The 19,207-nt window shown below is 41.6% G+C and overlaps 1 protein-coding gene and 3 long non-coding RNA genes across 29 annotated transcripts in view; 3 read left to right on the top strand and 1 right to left on the bottom strand.

The window, feature by feature from the left end:
• Positions 1 to 19,207, top strand: part of LOC310852500 (uncharacterized protein) — a 105,687-nt gene that overhangs the window by 49,046 nt on the left and 37,434 nt on the right. For 7 of the 26 annotated variants that reach the window (XR_014568149.1, XR_014568150.1, XR_014568151.1 and 4 more), the window contains 2 exons: positions 9,986 to 12,105; positions 12,225 to 12,460. The exons of 18 other annotated variants lie outside the window; for them this stretch is intronic. The gene's annotated coding sequence lies outside the window, so the exon portion shown is untranslated. Of the gene's footprint in view, positions 1 to 9,564; positions 9,817 to 9,985; positions 12,106 to 12,224; positions 12,461 to 19,207 lie in introns of those variants that run through there. One more of the 26 variants, XR_014568156.1, reaches the window with a different exon arrangement.
• LOC310852568 lies at positions 370 to 9,628 on the bottom strand. The gene is made up of 3 exons (XR_014568272.1): positions 9,488 to 9,628; positions 8,921 to 9,047; positions 370 to 474 (listed from the first exon to the last, which is right to left on the bottom strand). It is a non-coding gene; the product is annotated as an uncharacterized lncRNA (long non-coding RNA).
• Positions 14,598 to 15,726, top strand: LOC310852518. Its single transcript, XR_014568191.1, has 2 exons — positions 14,598 to 15,369; positions 15,493 to 15,726. It is a non-coding gene; the product is annotated as an uncharacterized lncRNA (long non-coding RNA).
• On the top strand, positions 17,326 to 19,063 carry LOC310852521. Its single transcript, XR_014568194.1, has 2 exons — positions 17,326 to 18,674; positions 18,837 to 19,063. It is a non-coding gene; the product is annotated as an uncharacterized lncRNA (long non-coding RNA).

Raw genomic sequence — 19,207 nt, 5'->3', positions numbered from 1 at the left:
TACCTGCCTGAATCTAAAACACTAATTGGCTTTGAGAATCAAAAGATAGCTATCATTTTGTCCATCCCTTTTGCTGTATTAGATAAGAACTTCATGGAATACTTCAGCTAGCTCTAGCCAAAGGCAGCACCTGTGCATCAGGTGAGCTGTAATAGTCACTCAAAACAAATCCCTGTATGAGCACCTTGTGGTGAACTGTTGCCGTATCTTCCGCTAGCCACCAGAGAGTAGTGTGGTTACAAATGTCAACACTGCATTATACTTGTTGTTGACATCCATCTATCTCATAAGACAATGGAGCGCGCTTCTGGGGTTGAAGTTGAACTGCAGCATTAGGAGCACTGAAGTGACCTCCCCGGGGCTGCCAAGACAAGACCCTTCTCTTGGCCTCACTGATGTGGTCCAAAGAAAAGCGAGAGCAATATGTGTGGCACCAGCTTGGCTGCAGGAGTTGCCGGAAGGAGGCATACAAGGCTGGCAAAAGAAAAAAGTTGTCAGAGGTATTCATCATGCCAGTTAAGGATTACATTCAATAATTTTTTAAAAAATATAATTTTTATTAACAGGCCAATCAAATCACATTAGTTCCAAATTATACAGTCAGATTTTTAAATTTTTGTTGGGGGTACCCATACTTCAAGCTCCGAACAGGGGTCCAAGCATCACTTATATTGCTGCTTTAATTAGACAGTTCTATCTAGTTCTGTCCAGATAGTCTCTTTGTTACTTTCCTCATCTTCTTGTTGTTATTATATATTCCTTTCTTTGCGATCTCTGATAATCTTCACAAGCGGGTTGAAAACAAACATCCTCTGTGTGGGTTTTACACTCTCCAAAAATCATATCGCATACGGACAGACGCCATTTCCACACCTCCGTAAAGAACTTTCCCTCAGTCTGTCCGTTGATTTTCCCAGGCTTGCCAAGCATATCTCAGAGGGCTCTGCCAGGTTAGATCACATTTCGATCACCATTCACATTCCGATGACCCTGGTCCTCCCCCCCCCCGTCCTTCTTAGGCAAGCCTGTCTTGGCGAGACTCCATTTAAAACTACGTCACAAAACTTTCCTCCATTCTCCGATGTTTACCAATCCTCTCTTTGATCAATAATTCACTCCACACAGTTCTTGAATTCCTGCTTGTGATTAATAAATTGCAACGATTCTTCTCTCTGGGGTGGAGGGTTATTAATACTCACATAAGGCAAAAAAAGAAAAGTTTTTTCCTCCACCCCCTTTCCGTTTCACTCCAAACATACCAGTCTCTTAATGGTGATTCATCACTTGATTTATTTGCCCCGCCCGTCGCTCCGCTCACAGAGATCCATTAATCAGCAATCTTTACTCCCGATCTTCACTTGATGTATGTGCTTTAGCTTCTTTCCAATTATATATTTCGAGCTAAAGCGAACCAGTGTGCTGATTGGAGACAGCGAGGGCTTGTGCCAAATGTCCGCACCCCCTTCTTTCGAATCCGGGGGTGAATTATGGACACCGCTGGCAAGGCAGTTCCCCCCATCTCCTTGGGGGGGCCGGGAAGGCTGCATACTTCCCATAGCAGCCTCTTAATTACCTCGTGTGGGTCGGAGAGATGTTATTGTTGGCCATCTTCCAATGCGCCACCTGGTGGCCCCCCTGGATTACATTCAATAATTATTTTGGGTTTACTGATAAACCTAGCAACCCATTTGCACAGGCTTCATAACCTGCTTCTGGATCACGAGCCACTGGCTGGGAAATGCTGATTCAGTGGACAAACCTTTGTAGGTTTGTATTGTGGAGGCTACCTGTCTAATTCAGACCCCTGGAAGTAGACCTTTGAGAATTTTGTTGATGGAGATGAGTGCAGTAGAAGACACTTGTCCCCATTCTAACTGCTCACATATTTGTTTTAAAGACAAGTAGGATACCCAAGTAGGATACCCAAAGAGGGCCCCTTTCTCTCTATTTCAGAGGTGGCAGACTTTTGTGGCTCCACTGGCCAGATCCTTATCTGGATCAGCCTCAAGGACCAAATTTCAAAGGTGGATGGGACCATCCTCCTGTCAATCATCTAACAACACAATGAAATCGGGTGAGTGGTGCTTGGAATCCACAAAGTCATGGTTTGGGGGAAATGGCCACCACTCCTCCATACTCATTTCTATATTCAAAGACTCCTAAAAGTTTGGTGACTTAAGACTGTCCTTTGTAAAAACTAGCATGGCCTGCCCATCTATGTGTTTAATAATTCTATGTTGAATTATGAATGTTACATGGCCCAGGCAAAAATTGGGACAGAAATAAGGCTTATAAACACCCAGATAGAGCAAAATGTGGCTAGCAGACAGGAGTTTCATATATTAAGTGGTTTGGGTACAGTATTCAATGTATTGAATGTCTGTGAAACAACCCGTCGTATCATAGCCTACAACAACTTGTCAAAGCCCAATTTGTTCTGTAGATGCCTTGTTGCTACACAGCTTGGACTCTTTTGCATGTCTAAACACTGCCATCCTGGCAAGCTGAGATCTGAACTTGTCTCTGTTAAACATCTGTGCTTGAATTACCAGTGTTGTGTTCCTTTGACCTGGTTCATTTGAACTGCGCTGGAAGTAAGCATTGCAACCACTAAATCTAACTTCAGGGTGTGAACTGTTGCTGGGTGATGATAGCAAATTGGATAATGAGCTCTCCAAGGGGCCATGAGAGCACCGGAGATCCCATGTTCTCAAAGGAAAAAAAACAAAACCCAAACTCTTCAAATCAGATTGGAAGGGAAAACAGAGAGCAGGGTGTACATTGTGTTTTTGGGCAGCTCTTTTTGTTTCTAATGACTCAGTGTGTATCAAAATGATCAGTTCAGAACTGTCAGGATAGTTCCCCAGTTCCTGGTTCAAAGGTACTACTCAGTCCACATGTAATGGGAGAAGGAGTGAGGCAGAATAGCCTGCCTTCTGGGATGGGAGCCATGCTGTTTTCATCTCTTCACACCTTGCTTTCATCAGCTGTCCTAACCACTTGCTTTTTATCTTTAGCTGTGTACACATGTGGCCTTTGAAGCACACAGAGGTCACTTTTTCACAGTGCTCTTCTGTACATAGTGGCTCACAGTTTGCACACCTTTGTGCAATAACCTCATCTAAAGCAGCAGCTACTACCCATGTTGTCTGTGGGCATGCTTTCAAACCAGTGTTTTTGCCATAGACACTATCTATCATCTATCTGTCTGTCTATCTATCTATCTATCTATCTATCTATCTATCTATCTATCTCTATCTATCTATCTATCTATCTATCTATCTATCATCTATCTATCATCTATCTATCATCTACACACCCACCCACAGGAGATGAGCTGAGAAAGCCCTCTCTGTGTACACATGTATTCAGCAAGTGCACGAGAAGTGCATTTTGGGACCTGATCAGATTATAACCGTTTCAGCAGAATGCGCTTTAGAAAGACAAATAGTGTAAGACAGAGATGACATCATGTATACAGCACCTCCAAAAGGAGCCAGCACCCAGCATTGAATGCACATTATCATGCAGCGTGTACACGCCCTAGGTCTTTTCCTTTGCTGATCTCACTGTTCCCCCCCCCCCATTCTCAGTCCAAGGAAGTTCTTCTCAACAGACACCCCCACCTGTTCCTCCACCCACCATTCCGTCATGCTCCCCTGATGCTATTCATCCTCCCATTCATTATTTCTTTTACATTGAGGTTATCATTATTTCCTGTTTGATGCCATTCCTAATGGATTGCTCTATGGGGAGAAGGATAGAGGAGGAGGAGGTAGATCTTATTTTCATAATGAACGCATGCTAATAAGACTTAAGATGTAGGGGAGAAGGGTCACTCTGGGATTTATTCAACAGCATTTGTAACCCTGGCATTGATCCCAGAGCACCGGCAGCAAACTGAATAAAATAAACATCGGATTGCTGAATGGGGCTTTCTGAGGAAATTCACATGTGTTTCTGTGTTCCATAGTAAATATTTATGGATCTGTTCTTAGTTAATATTATTGACTCAGACTTAGGAGGAAAAAGGAGACTCAACCCGCACAAAAATTCAGAAGCTTTCCTAAACTATTAGATTATCCCATCTAATGCTCAATAATATCACTTCCCTGTCTATATATTTCTGGAGAAACACCAAGGAGTGTTTGAGGTGCTTTCATTAATCCTTGTACATATAATATTACTCATATAAGAAGGGAATACAATTTAACTAACGCCATATTGTAGTCAAACGTCAGAGTTAAAAAAGCAAACAAATGGACCCAACCCTGTAGGGCCTTGGCCAATCATCTTTTGCTGGAGACTTGCAACAAAGGATTGGCTGCTGAAGCCATATATTAATTTCCCACACACGCACAGACACCCTTGATCTTTGTCCCATTTTCTGTCTACTTATAAGGAGTCCATTGGACAAGCCACCTCGCAGGATGCTAACTGTGTGAAGGGGAGAAGTGGGGTGGCAGTCACCGGCCATGCCACCCACAGATTGGAGGTGGTGGTGGGGTCTGAAACAGGGAGCCTGCTCTATGTAGGATCCCCACATAGTTAAGAAACCTGCATGATCAGGTGTAGAACATTGCAGAACAGCTTCTCTGCATCAGGATTCCCCCCCTACTGTGTGACTATGTAGGGTGTGGTGATTCAGGCAGGGCAGACACAGTCCCAGCAGACCCAGAACCCACATGTGGTTCTAGTTGCATCTGAAGGGAGCACCGTGTAGGGAAGTTTTAAATGTTTGATTGTGTTTTTAATATTTTGTTGCGAGCTGCCTACAGTGGCTGGGACTACCCCATATAAATATATATAAATAATAAAAGTATGAATAATAAATATAAATAAAGTATACATAATAAGTATAAATAATAAAAGTATTAGTATTATCTTTATAGCTGCCTATTTTGTTTCCAGGCTTGGTTTAAATGTGCTGGTATTGGCCTTCAATGTTGCAAATCGGGGGTGGGAAACCTGTGTCCCTCCAGATGATGCTTGACTACAGCTTCCATCATACCTGACCATTGGACAAAGTAGCTGAGGCTGATGGGAGTTTTAGGCCCCAGTGTCGGAAGGGCTGCAGGTTCCCCAGTCCTGCTTTAAGTGGCTTTGGTGTTCAGAGGTCTGCACTGGTGGCCAATCTGCTACTGGTTCGACGTTTGCTTGCTATTAGTATGTAAAGCCCTTAACAACTTGGGAGCAGTTTACCTATGACATTGCCTTACCCAGTACTTTTCTTCTAGAAAAACAGGTGCCAGTACTACATGCCCTTGAGTACCCCCAGAAGAAAATAAGCACTGGCCTTACCCCATATGTGCCCATTCGACTGCTTTAATTGGTTGAATGGGCACATAATACCCAAACCGCATTTGTAAGAGCTCAACCATTTAGTGTGGCAGTGCCAAAACTCCTTGCCTATTGATATCAGGCAAAGACATTCTTAATTAGACAAGCCTACACAGATGTTTAGAAAGTTTGTATGAGTTTTAATCTGTTTTAGTCTAATCTATTGCAGTTTCAATCTTATGCATGCTTTAAATTAAATTAAGGCTGTAATTGTTTTAGTGATATTTTTATGATTTTAGCTTTTTTTGTAAACTGTTTTGAAGCCCCCCCCCCTACCCCCGTGCAATTTTATGAAATAAAATCTGTCAGTCAATCTGGAGGAGACATGTGAGGATCTCGGCTTTCACACGGAGGGGTGCATATGGATGGAAATCTTCTTGTAGTTATTTGGAATATTGAAGAGAAGGAGAGACAGCTGTCTCTTCCTCCATGTCAGGGACTGGCTAGATGAGGAGGAACGGTGGGAGGCTACAGCGGGGAAACTCCCCCCCCCCCCCCGCCCAGGGAAGCATCAGAGTGGGAAACCCCAGAGTCAGGAGAATGGTGATAGGATGCTGGAGAAAGGTCAGAGGATGAAGGGGGTGCAGATGGGTTGGAGGCTCAGCAAGCAACAAACCTGTGAAACCGAGGCAGCTGTGAGACTGAGGCAGCTGAGGAGGAGTAGGAGACTGAGGCTGTGAGATTCCCAACCACCTGTCAGTTCCACTGTTTCCTTCTCCCTTCTCTGTCCCCAAGAATGAGGAGGGTGTTACCTGTAGCAGAACAAAAGGCATAGAGAGCCTCTCCTCAAAGGAGTTTGAGACGTTGAGAAGGCAGCTACCTGGGAAGGAGCCTTGGGAGGAAGTGGGAGGCTCAGATCCTCAGTTCTGGCAACTGCCACACCAGGCTAGTCCTGCCCGTGGAGTTCACTGTTGTGTTTTGTCTCTCTGAATAAAGAATCAACCTTCCTGCTCATCTCTGAGTTCATGGGCTAAACTGCAGCTGAACTAGCCCTGCCACTCCAACATTCAGAATAGTTTGTAAGGCAGGACAAAGAATGACATCTCAGTTTGCCTTGTCCTGTGGTCTTAAGAAGAAGCAGCAGAAAGAAAAAAAAGAAAAAAAAGAAAAGAAGAAGCAGCAGCCTAAGTGATGCCCCCAACCACACACCAAGTCAACCTTCTTAACAGAAGTATCTCGAAAGCATTAGTTTTTTGTTTGATCCAGCAGCACCTTCCTTTGCTAGGGGTTAGCTAGGTAGCCAGGTGAAAAAGAGGATGTGGCTTGTGCATCTTCCTGCAGAAGAGCTACAGCTTGTCAGTCTCGCCCCTCTCCCCCAAAACCCCACCATTCTAAATTAGCTGATGAGGTTTCAGCCTGCATTGGCTCTCCTATTTCCGGGGGTAGCTGTTTGAGAATTCCCCAGTCATTTGTATTCAATGCCAAGACACCATGGAAAGGCAACTCTGCCTCCAGACATGGAGCTTTTATAATAGTAAATTTAGGGAAAGGTGGCAAGCCCACTGCTGTCAGTACTGCTTCTCCTAGACCCAAGTGTGTGTGTGTGTGTGTGTGTGTGTGTGTGTGTGTTTGCGGGGGGAGCTCAGAAAATCTAACTCATTGAGACAAATCTGACCAACTGTGCAATCTCCCAGATGTAATGAGTCATCACGCAGAAGTTAAAGCCTAAATTGTTCTAAAAATCTGCAAATCCTTATGTGACAGAAATAGCCCCTGCCTTCTGGGAGTTCCACTCTCCCTGCATGCAATGACAGGCCTCAGACATCCACTACTGGGGGGCAGGGAGAGGGGAAGGGTCAGCGATGAATGGTAACTGACGGTAGCTGAATAAGGTGAAGAGGGAAGCACACTTCCTCATTTTGACAAGCATAGAAATCATGATCTTATAAATGGCCAAGCTTTGCCTTTCCCAAGTCATTTTTTCACATTATTGCTCTCCCCAATTGTACTATGAAACTGTTTTCCTGATTATAATGCTAGTGCTTCTATCCTTCATCCTAATGTTCCTTTAACACTGTATATTACCTGTTGCATTATGGATCTGTGGCTTTTTAAATTGAAAAATGTCACATTAACTTTTAAATGGTGTGAAAGAACTATATGCTGGAAGACCGCCACAAATTTTATCATGGAAATTGCATCAGAAAACTCACCTTATTTTCTGGTTTAAAAAGGTTGCAAAAGAGTGGGTTTTTTAAAAGAACAATTAGCCTGGAAATTAGTGCTAAACATCCACTACATTCCATTAGTTTTATGCTGTGTGAAAGATCACATGAAATGTGGAAATTATCAAGTAAGGAAATGTTGGGTAAACAGAATAAAGTATTCTCTGAATGCAGCCATATACCAAAAGGCACTGCATCTAAGAAGCTTCTTTCTAGGGCCTGCCAGCTGCACAGTGGGAACTTGATCTTTATGAAATTGCATATTTGTTAAAGTGTAAACCACTTAGAGGGATTTTACAATCCTGAGGTATATAAATGTTGACAAGTAAATTATATATTGAGAACTACTTTCTCTCCAGGCAGATACATTAAAATGTGAACATTTTGGTCTTCTTACAGTCTATGTAAAGATCCAAGTTATGCATTGTGTTTTCATTTGGTATTTTAATGTTGTGAAAAGCCCGGTGATCTTCAGAAGAAGGGTGGTATACAAATAAATAATAAATAATAAACTGTTTGCATACCAAGAAGGCATTGGCAGGTGTGGGTTTATGTACACGTGTGTGTGTGTTTAATGCACGCAAACACAGCAACCTTTCCAGAAGGGATATATCTTTGTAACATCGGTGACTATTTTGCATAGGGGTTCCATTCCTGACCCCTGTGTACATCAGTGGAGTGTGCATAAGCCCACCCAATTCTGCTCCTGCCCCTTTTCAGACACCTTATGTGCACCAATCGCTGTGGTGATCATCTCTCATGTGATTTATGTGTGCCACTCTTTTATGGCAAACAATTAATGAAATCAAGCAAAGAAACAAACAAACAAATAAAATGAGTTCTAGCACCCATGATTTTATATCTTCTCCCTTCCCCCTTTTGAAATTAAAACTTTGCTTTCCACAAATAAGAAATCCCACTGTGATTTTTACAGGAGTTAAACTGAAAAGTAGGAGAGTTTGGTCTAGGCCTCCCTTGCATTGTAGTCAGTTCACTCCTCTCAATCCCCATCTGAAAGCAATTGTATAATTGCATAATGGGTTTAGGCTTTCAGCCGCTGAAATAATGCCATTATGAGTAACAGACGGAATGTCCAGGACGAGAGGACAACTTCTAACCCTACTGAAACGGCCACATTTCTTTGACTCTTATTTTCAGTTGAAAATCCAAGTGCATGAACATGTTGAATGAAGATCAAGTAAGGTAGAAAAAAATGTCATGAATGAGAGAGGCTGTTGCAAAATATTAGCAATCCTTTATGTCATTTTGAAATTCTCTTTGTCTTATCTCACAATCAGTGCACTCTGAACAGTCTAAGTAAAGTTTAGGAAAGTACTGTTTTCTTGAAAACACTACATGTTAGGGCCACTCTTTCTCTGTGCTATTTTTCTCAGAAAAGAGATGCGAGAACTCACCATTAAAACGTCCCTTGTTCTTACAATGGCAATGCCACCCACCTGAGAGGTCCCAGAACTGAGTTTCGGTGAATTCCAGCTGAAGAAAAGCCCTGCTACAGTACTTCTATTTTTTTCCACCAATACCCTTCTGTCAGGGAACTGCCATCAGAGCTAGGAGTGGAGGGAAGGCTCTCCAGCGATGCCGGAGAGGGGCCCAGCAGGGGGAGAGGGAACTCATCCACTGAGGAAGGAATTCAGCGTGACACCAGGAAGAAAGGGGAGCAGGGGAGGGATTCGGAGAGATGTCTCCAGGACTCTTCCACAGAAACTAGCGGGGAGAGCACAGGTCCTCCGCTGCCCACGCCCACCCTGCGCAGAAGACTTCCGCGCAGGGAGGCTAGGCGGAGACTTGGCGTCAAAGAACTTTTATGCTGGAAGAAGTTCAGGAAACGCCCACTGACGGATTCTGCCAGTGACTGACACAGCCGCGGAGTAAGGGCTGTGCAGCCAGGGAAAGGTTTAACCAGGCAACTTTGCCAAGAGTAGAGGCAACTTACGCACGAGCAACCCCAATTCCCATTACACCTTCAGTCACTATATATGGTCATATATATGTCATATTTCAGTGAACAAAGGGCTGCTGTAACAACCGTGTGTGACATAGCTACAGATTTTATAAAAGCAGCAGATCAGGTACAATGCTTCAGAAACTCGCATAACATCTGAGTAGACAGTTGGGGCACAGAGGAGCAAAGGATAATGTCTCTGTTCCTGGATCCTTGAAACATCAAGTACAATGTCAAGCCGAAGAGGTAGTACATATGCCAGCAGGAGGATCACTCGTAGAGGTTCTACTGGAGGGAGGAGCAGAAGATGCAAGTCAGGTGCAGAAATGCCAATTAAAAAAAGGAAAGGTAAATTTCAACTTTGACACGCAATTACAATCCATTAGGTGGGGATCTTAAACTTGCCAATCTTTTGAACAGTATCCAACACCAATTCAATTTGACTGAGTGTTGTGCAGTATATTTCAAAGAACCATACTTTAATGTTTAATCATTGGATTTTGTTTTTATGTTGCAGGGTATGTCCGCGTCTGTGCAGTATACTATTACTGGAAAGGAAGAAAATGATTTCCAGTGATTCCCTTTCCATTGCTTAGAAATTCCATCTTCTGCATTGGTGAATCACAGCGACATCTCCCATAACATGGAAACCCATCAGATAAGTCATCAAGGAGCCAAGGAATGACCGCAGGATTCAGAAGTGCTCCTATTACAGGAGCAGTGCTAGGCCTCTCTGTCAGTAAACTCATTAACAAAAACAGTTGTCTTTGGTGTCATCCTAAATATTCCATCACTTTGATCTCTGATGTTTCATTCCATTTTTTGTTTTTGTTTTAATGGATCTATTAAAAGAGATTTACTGAAAAGGAAAAGCAGAGTAATCAAATTGTGCAAGCCGTCTAAGCAAGCAAGATTAGACGACCACAAATTTACATTCCCCATATGCATCACTTTGGAGGCAAAACAGGAGGTGAAACACATGCAATTATTTCCTGACCTCATAAGAAAGAGTACAGTCTAAAGACCTGCACACGTTTTGCTTGATGCTCATATAAATCACATTGGATATGATTCAAGGGATAAACACCGGTGTGATGGACAGAAAGGGGGTGGAATGGAAGCCCTTCCATGTAGGACAACTATGTCAAACAAAAGAAAGTTGGAGGTCCAACAGCTCACCCGTCTGGATGCCCAGATTTTTTTTTTATCGAAACATCACCAAGTTTGAGGAGAAGTGACCAGAACTAGGATCAGTGCTTATCTTTTTAAAATATTGCCTGCAGTCCAAGTCAAATGTGCCCCCCTACTATGTGTTGCCTCTCAAAATCTATTCCCCAGAGCCACTGCTGCTCCCCTAAGTGTCTCAACCCTGCCCTACACAAGCCTCTAAAATCCAAAAGAGTAGTTTGAATACTGACTGTTGTGATGTGGACCCTGCAGATCCTATTTCCATGCCTTGTCCTGATATTTATTAACTTATTCAAGTTATTTATTGGTTTCTTTGAGGACACATTTATTGATGCACACATTTCTGCAGTGTTTCACCCTAATACGATGCATTTTATATGTTACTTTGCCTAATACGTGCATTGTAATGCACACACTACTCCTGCATGCAAATTTGGGTAGACATTTTTTGGTTGAAAAAATTGCATCTAGAGAAGCACAAATGCTTAAGAAGAGCTGCTTTTTGGTTAATGTATCATTTTGGGAAGTGCAAAGTAATGAGGCTTGCATTAAGTTTTCTCTCCCATCCATATTACCAAATAAAGTACAGTATTTGAAGGATGGGAAATAAACATCACCCCCTAAAACTGGTGTCCATAAACATGTTTTTTTTTAAAAAAAAATAAAATGGGTGAGGGTACAATATTTTAGATTTGTCATTAAAGATTGTTTTCATTTCTCTGTTTTCAAACCTTTCACCCAAACATGCATCTGGGGATACATTTATTAACCTTTTACCATATATTTGCATGGTGGTAGTGCTCCTATTGTGACCACCACCCCCAACCGCCCTGAGGTTCATCTGTTACTCCGTTTTATGCAACAAGTTATAAGACCTTTTGATTTCCCCGGACCTATTTAAAGTTTTTAGCCAACTCTCCCCCCCCCCCCGCCCCCCGTTCCTCAGTTATTTTTTTACTGTCGGTGCCATTATTATTTCTGATTGCTCCTGTCTGGTTTTATTTCATTTCTTACATTATTTGGGAAATGGCTTTAAATTGGGGCGCATATTTGAAAACCATGCGTATGTAAATGTTTGAGGTGCAACCCTGCTTGCCTGCCTGCCCTTTCTTTTGCCCTGCCTTGAGATGAGCATACTGTTACACGGCAGTAAGGGTCACACACTGCGTTTCATCACAAAGGAGGGCATGACATCACAAGCCTTTGTGAGGTGCTGCGCTTGGCTTAATAAATGGACAGAGACGCCCCCAGCAAATCACCAGCTCTGAAAGGCCCATCAAGGACAGGTGGTGCTCCAGCTGCCAAGAGCTCAGAAGGACAAGATCACCATCAGAATGGCCAGATTCAGACGCAGCCGGAGCCGGAGCCTAACTCGCCGACGGAGGCGAAAGGCCAGCCAAGCGAGTGGATCTGGAAGGAGGCGGGGAAGGCGACGTGGGAGGAGGAGAGGTAAGAAAAAATCCCAAAACCCTACACCATACCCACCTAGGACATTTAACATTATCACTATATACCACAGGACTAATGGGTTACATTAAATAACTGGTGCTTGTTATGTTTATTTCCAGGAAGGGGGAAAGGTCGTCGCAGAAGAGGGAGAGGAAGAAGACACTAAATGACTCCCTTTCCTGTGTCCTCTGCCCTTGATTCCGGGTCATTCACCTCAGCAAAGCCTCCAGTGAAAAACAAAGTCAAACGAAACCACCCCTTGAAACAAAAACCAAAAAAACGGAAGAATGTCCAAGAACCAGGGAGCCTGAAACAATTTGAAACTTGCCACCTGTCAATAAATGCTGACATTTCATTTTTTTGAGTCCGTGCTTTTTGTGGGGAAAGTTGTACGCAGCAAAGCAAAATTATAGATGTTGATGTTACAGTAATGTTCTTAGAAAACAGCAGTGGGCAACTCAGGTTTTTCCATCCTGGGTGATTTTAAAGCTGTCAGCTTGGCTCCCAGTACACATTTCAAATTCCAGTGGTATAAATGAGAAAGAGGGTGGGAGGTTTATGTTGTCGTTTTCTTATTTACAAATATAATAGCACTTGCAAATAACTCAAAAGCATTATCAACATCAGTTACTTACCCCTCAGGGCACACATTCACGGTATAAGGTGTACAGAAAACTGAAGTAACAAGCCAAGCCCAAAGGTGATGGGCAATGTGAATAATTTTGGCAAACAAAGTGATCGGTGCCAGATTCTGTACAACAGAAGAGAGTTGCAAAGTCATTTATTTTGATTTCAATAAATTCTCAAATTTATTAATATACAGGACCCTTAAAAACCTTTCAAAGTTTGCATGAGTTTTAGTGGTATGAATTAATGTTCTTAGCTCTATTCATTTAGAGAACATGTGCTACTCAGATGACAAAGGCTCATAATAGAACCAATTTTACAAAAGGATCCTTGGTAGTGCCTAACCGAAAAGACGCTGGGAACAAATGGAACAAGCTGAGGTTTTGGATGGGTTAGTGTGGTATGATGGGGCAAATTGACCCAAGATAATACCACATCTTGTGATTATTACCTTTAAAATATTAGATAAATGGAGGCATAGTCTCATTCCTGGTTTTTCATTATTAAGCTTAACCAAATATTACATAGCATTCAGAACCAACCCATGGGCTTAAAAATGGAGAAGGTGTGTTAATTAGTGTAGCTTCACTAATTCGTGTATAGTTAAGACAATATTTAAAAAACCAACAGCATCCCAAATGTAAATAATCTTGGAAGCAATCATTTCCCAATCAGTCAAACAATTCCACACATTCATCTACTTGAGAAATCAGCTTTGTCTAATAAAAATGGCCAAACATGGCACCCCGCATTCTTTTCATATGTGGCTGTTATGTAAGTGATAACATACTCATGAGTGATACATACTCATGGTGCCAGTAGGATTTCCTTTGCTGATGGAAAATCTACCTCAAGTGAAGCTTAAAAATGTTTGAACCTTCAGGCTAGAACATAAGTCTTGTGAATATTCTGGGTCTCAAAGCTCAAGCTTCAGTATTACAATGCCATGGATTATTCCTTATGTTTGCTGAAAAGGAAAGAATAGAGTTTGAGACTACCTATTTCAATTAAAGTGAAAATTGATGCTCTTAGCCACTATCCTACAGCAGACTGCATGATACAGATATCTTAGCAAGTAAAGCATTAAAGCAAGGATGAGGAACATGTGGCCCTCCATACATATATTTTTGTACCACAACTCCCATCTCTGACCACTCATCATGTTAGCTGGAGCCGAATAGCATCTCTACATTAAATAAACACCTCTCCAAGGCTCCAGACAGGGCTGTTCCCAGTCCTACCTTGAGATTCTAGGGATTAGATAATTTGGTTGCAAAGTGTGTAATCTACAATTGAGCTGAGGTCCTTCCCCCAAGAGATTGCCTTGGCTCATTTTTTAATCCTCCAAAGCATGGATTTGAGGGTTGCCTTAACTACCCATAAGAAGACACCCTAGAATATATATGAATAAAAACATTTCTGAGCTACAAGTCTGTTCCATGTTAGTCCTAAGGTACTCGCATGTAAAACTGTATTATATTAGAGCAATGTAGATGGAATTTGTAAGATTACAAAATGTAACAGGTATGGTAACTTTTAAACTGAGTTCCACAAGTAAAGTTTATGAACATTTATTTTTTGTGTTGGCAAAGTTTTCTTTCTACACAAATGGTCAGATCAGAGAGAGGTCTTCTGCTCGCAACATATATTCATCAATCACTGCATGCTTTTTGATGATTGGTCAGGACATCTCATACTTAAATTAAAACATTTTGTTCCCAAATCAGTGACCATAATTTGGGTGTATGCAGAGGTTTTAGTGGGCAACTGTAGAAAATAAGGATGAATTAGTCTGTCAATGTTGGTTCCTCTCCATTTCTTATTTTTCCAGTTCTAAGTTCAATTCTCCACATGTCCGCATTCTCCACATGTCCGCATCAGTTTGTGATTTTTTTCTTAAACCGCTCTCATAAAAATCCACCAGCATTTTAGAGAAAATGTCTCCTAATATACACACATGTATATTCACTTTTCTTTAATGGACACATTTTTGCAATGTCCCTTAGTATAATTCAGTTTTACATGTTATTTTCAATTAGTATATGGATTTTCAATTAGCATATGGAGTTTTTTGGCTGAAGAACTGCATTGCAAAATTTGGAGAAGTGATCATTTCAAAATATGCTTGTGCTTTGATTCATACATTGTGAAGTGTGTGTTTGATAAGTCCACTTTCAAATGAGAACAGCATTGAATTTCTCTTTCATCCCTAGAAAGCAGCATGTAATAAGGCATGCAGATCCTTTTGGGGATCAAGGAATGGGATCAAGGACAGGTGAGTGAATGCTGAAACTGCCTTGCTGGATAAATTGGCCATATATACAAACCTGGTTATTGGCTGGCTGCATGCAAAGGTCATCCATTGTATTACATCACAGTTGGGTAACGTGTCATTGGCCATTGTCTTCTGGCTATAAAAAAGCCAGTGATGGTCAGCTCAAGCCTTAAGCTCTCAAAGGCCCATCAAGAGCAGGTGGTGCTCCAGCTGCAAAGAGCTTGAAAGACAAAAGACACCATCTGAAATGGCAAGATTCAGACGCAGCCGGAGCAGAAGCCTCAGTCGCCGTCGCCGTCGGCGGCGACATGGTGGTAAAGGTGGAAAGAAACGTGGACGGCGACGTGGCAGGAGAGGGAAAGGTAGGGAGCTGCTAAGTACCCATTTGGAAAAAAAATGTAATAATGGCTGTGTGATAATGGCTGCTTTGTACCATAACTGAGGCATAGGAAGTGACAGTGTCTTTGTTTTCTGTATCTGTCTAGGTAAAAAGGGAGGTCACAGGAGGAGGAGGAGGAGACACAAGAAGGACTAAATAAAAGTCCCTCTTCATCGTCTCTGGCATCCCCTGATTCCCCACACTGCTTGCCTCTGGAGCACCTGCGAAACAGAACAAAAAAGACACAAACCTTCTCAGAAACACCCAGGATGACTTCCCCACCATCAAGGAGGCTGAAACAATTTGAACAAACCACCTGTCAATAAAACATTGGACATTTTATTTGCCTCTTTGTTTCATTCATTAGGGCATACTGTGGGAAGGAATAGGGAAGGTAACAAAAATAAGATGTTGCTCTACCTGTTTTAAAATGTGATCTTCAGCACAGAGGTCCAGTGGGGCAGTAGGTCGGCAGTGCTCCCGAATACTGAATAAACAGGGTTGTATCCTAAGGCCACAGTTCTACACCTACTTGGCAGTAAGCTCCCATTGAACACTGTGGAATGTGACTACTGATTGGACACATAGGATCAGCTTCTTTAATACTTTTAATACCTCAAAGTATGGGCAAACTCACAACTGTCAAAACTTTGCTACACTCCCCCCCCCAAAAAAAATCAGTAATAGAATGCAGGTAATAGCACTGCCAATATCCTATGGAGCACAGGAGAGGTCACCACAGCAGTTGAGACTGATGTGGGTGGAATCTACACACATATAAAAGAACACTGTAAAAATCCGTTTTAAAAAAAGCTTTGAAAAAATAACATTGAATTTGCCATACCCCACTGTCACAATCTAGTGTCACATTTGTATATTGTATTTTTACAACACACTTAAAGCGTTTCATTAGCAGCTGTATAGCTGAGTCTGTGGACTGTTGACTGGTAGGGCTGAGCTATGGCATAGAGAGGTTCCATTTGTATCCTGCATTCTGAAATGGAGTGATTTCAAGTTATTGAAGGAAGAGGCAGCAAGATAGAAAAATGAAATCACAATCTCGGAGAAAGGACACATTGCTAATGAACAGCCAGAAGAACATGGAAATCTCACCGAAAAAGAAAGTTCAGTTTTATTTTCATCATTGTCTTTGGATTTTGTCACTGGTGTATTTTAAGGTGGTGGTGATGGTGGGAAATGAAAGCACAAAACCTGGGTGGCACTAGAACAAATGGGCTCATATTATTTGGGGGACCATCTTGTCCATCAGTTGCTTCAGACATCTTGTAAAGACATGTTTTTTACCCAAGCTTTCCCTGACCCATAAGATCAGACAGTCTTCATTTCTCCAAGTTCCCCTAAATTCTTTTACAGTAGTACCTCGGGTTACATACGCTTCAGGTTACAGACTCCGCTAACCCAGAAATAGTGCTTCAGGTTAAGAACTTTGCTTCAGGATGAGAACAGGATGGCACAGCAGCAGTGGGAGGCCCCATTTGCTAAAGTGGTGCTTCAGGTTAAGAACAGTTTCAGGTTAAGTACGGACCTCCGGAACAAATTAAGTACTTACCTGAGGTACCACTGTATATGCTTCTAGGCCACTGTTTTACTGGTTTTTGTGTTGTAATTTTGTTTTAATGACATTGTTTTAATGCTGTAGACATTTTTATTTTTTATTTTTAAAAATGTGGATTGTAAATTCTTTTAAATATGAGAGACAATTCACATTAGTAAGCCCCCTTAGATAAAGAAATGCACTTTACTGAGGTTTCTGGAGTTTTGGTACACTATGAATTAAAATTGGTAAATATATCTGGTATCTGGCTACACTGTGTTTTCATAAAACTGTAACTCCAATTTCTTACTGTGTTAAAACATTTTTTATCCTGCTTTCTAACAAGATACCGCAAGCATAATATTTTAGCTGAACCCCCACTGCATTGGGATAAGACATTGTATGAATTTTTCTGCTGTTTTGTGTAGCAAAAGCCATTACAAAGCAAGACACACATAAAACAAAATACAATTAAAACTGGGTATTGGGTGAAATAAATATTTGCTCCCCTGAAGAAATTAACTTGTCATTCCCACAAACCTCTCTCTAGGTGCAACTCTAAAGGAAAAGCATCAGGAAAGTCAAGAAGAAATTTTGTGTTGGGAAATAAAGTGTATAGGACAATAAATGTTTTGGAATATTTTTGGAGATTTAATAACTAATGGCACAAGGGCGAAACAAGCTACCTTTTCAGAAATGCTAAGGTGACCTGTCCCCTAATAAAAAAATATACAGGTACCCCATTGATCTGTCACCTGAGAGATTTAAATATTTGGACAAGGCTGTTCATAAGACCTCATAAATTGGGCAAACAAGTAAATAGTTGGGTAAATCTTCAGGCACATATGCCCGCATGGGCAGACTCTCTCTTCAGGGGGAATCTGGCAATCAATGAATCCCCCTTTTTCTAATACTGGCACATAAAAGACAGATAAATTTTATTCCATGGTTTCGCACATAGTTTTCATATAAAATTTGTGCTGTATTCTGCCACCCATGGGATGGCATTTTAAACAAAATCTCAACATTATTTTTATATCACCACCTTAGTATACAATTCACATAAATTCACTTTAAATAGAAAAATGTGGAGTTTTCCCACCTATAAATGTTTCAACTACCTTTTGTATTAATATCCTTTCAAAACTCCAAAATACAGGTGGAAAATTCCCTATTTTATGTCAGCTATTAAAGTAAGTTATTTGTTCTTTCTATGATTTTCCTGGTGGCAGACAAAAACATAAGGAAGGGGCAATGTGAGGATTTCAAACCTTTGTGGGTTTTAATATAACATTTAGGATTTTTCCTAGAGGTTTTTGTGAAATCTGCTGAGTTAATGATTCTTAAGTCAATGATAGTGCTACTGTAATTTCCCTTATATGGTCAATCATGTGGACAGAATACAGATCTCCATATAAGGGTTCGCCCATTGTATTTCATCACAACTGAGTTGACCTGATACATCATCAGCCTTTGTTAGACTTGGTCACTAGTTTCCAGGGGAGGGGTGTGGACAGCCAAGTGGTGCCACTACAGTTCACAACCTCTGAAAGGCCCATCAAGGCGGGTGGTGCTCCAGTTGCTAAGAGCTCAAAGGGGAAGCACAGTAACAGACATGGCAAAATTCAGACCAATCAGGAGCATGACCCGTTGCCACCGCAGAAAGCCACAAAAGAGACGTCATGGAGGTGGATCTGGAGGAAAAAGGAGACAGCCTGGGAAAACAAAGAGAGGTGAAGACTTTTGTGCATCACTTAAACTAGAGGGGCGCTACAGTTTTGTAACAAATGTGGCAGGTGGCAGCCTCCACTCCTAAAAATGTGATTTACTTCTGAAGGAGCATTCAGGTTATTAAGTGTATTAAGTATTGATGGTGTTTTCTATCTCTTTTCCAGGTCACAGGTCCCATGGTCTCAAGAGGCAGAGGAAGAGGAGACACGACTAAATTCCCTCTTCATGGTCTTCTCTGTTCTTGATCTGAAAAGCTGACCTTTCTAAAACTTCCACCAAACATGAAATTGAAGCAAATTTTCCATCAAGAGACCCAGGATGTCTTCCCAGGAATCAAGGAACAGAAAAAACATTTGAGCAAGGCTGCCTGTCAATAAATGCTAGCATTTAATTCCTGTTTCATGTCTCATTTAACTGTAGGAGGGTGATGGCTTGATCGAAAGATATTTACACAACTTCACACAACTGTTGGTTTTTTACATTCACACTAATAGGTCAACATTCAGTTAGCACTTCACGTGCAATAAAAATGCTC

The sequence above is a fragment of the Podarcis gaigeae genome, assembly GCF_964106915.1.
Source record: "Podarcis gaigeae genome assembly, chromosome: 9".
Taxonomy (NCBI): Eukaryota; Metazoa; Chordata; class Lepidosauria; order Squamata; family Lacertidae; genus Podarcis; species Podarcis gaigeae.
The sequence above is the reverse complement of the archived record's forward strand: the minus strand, read 5'-3'. Positions and strand labels throughout refer to the sequence as shown.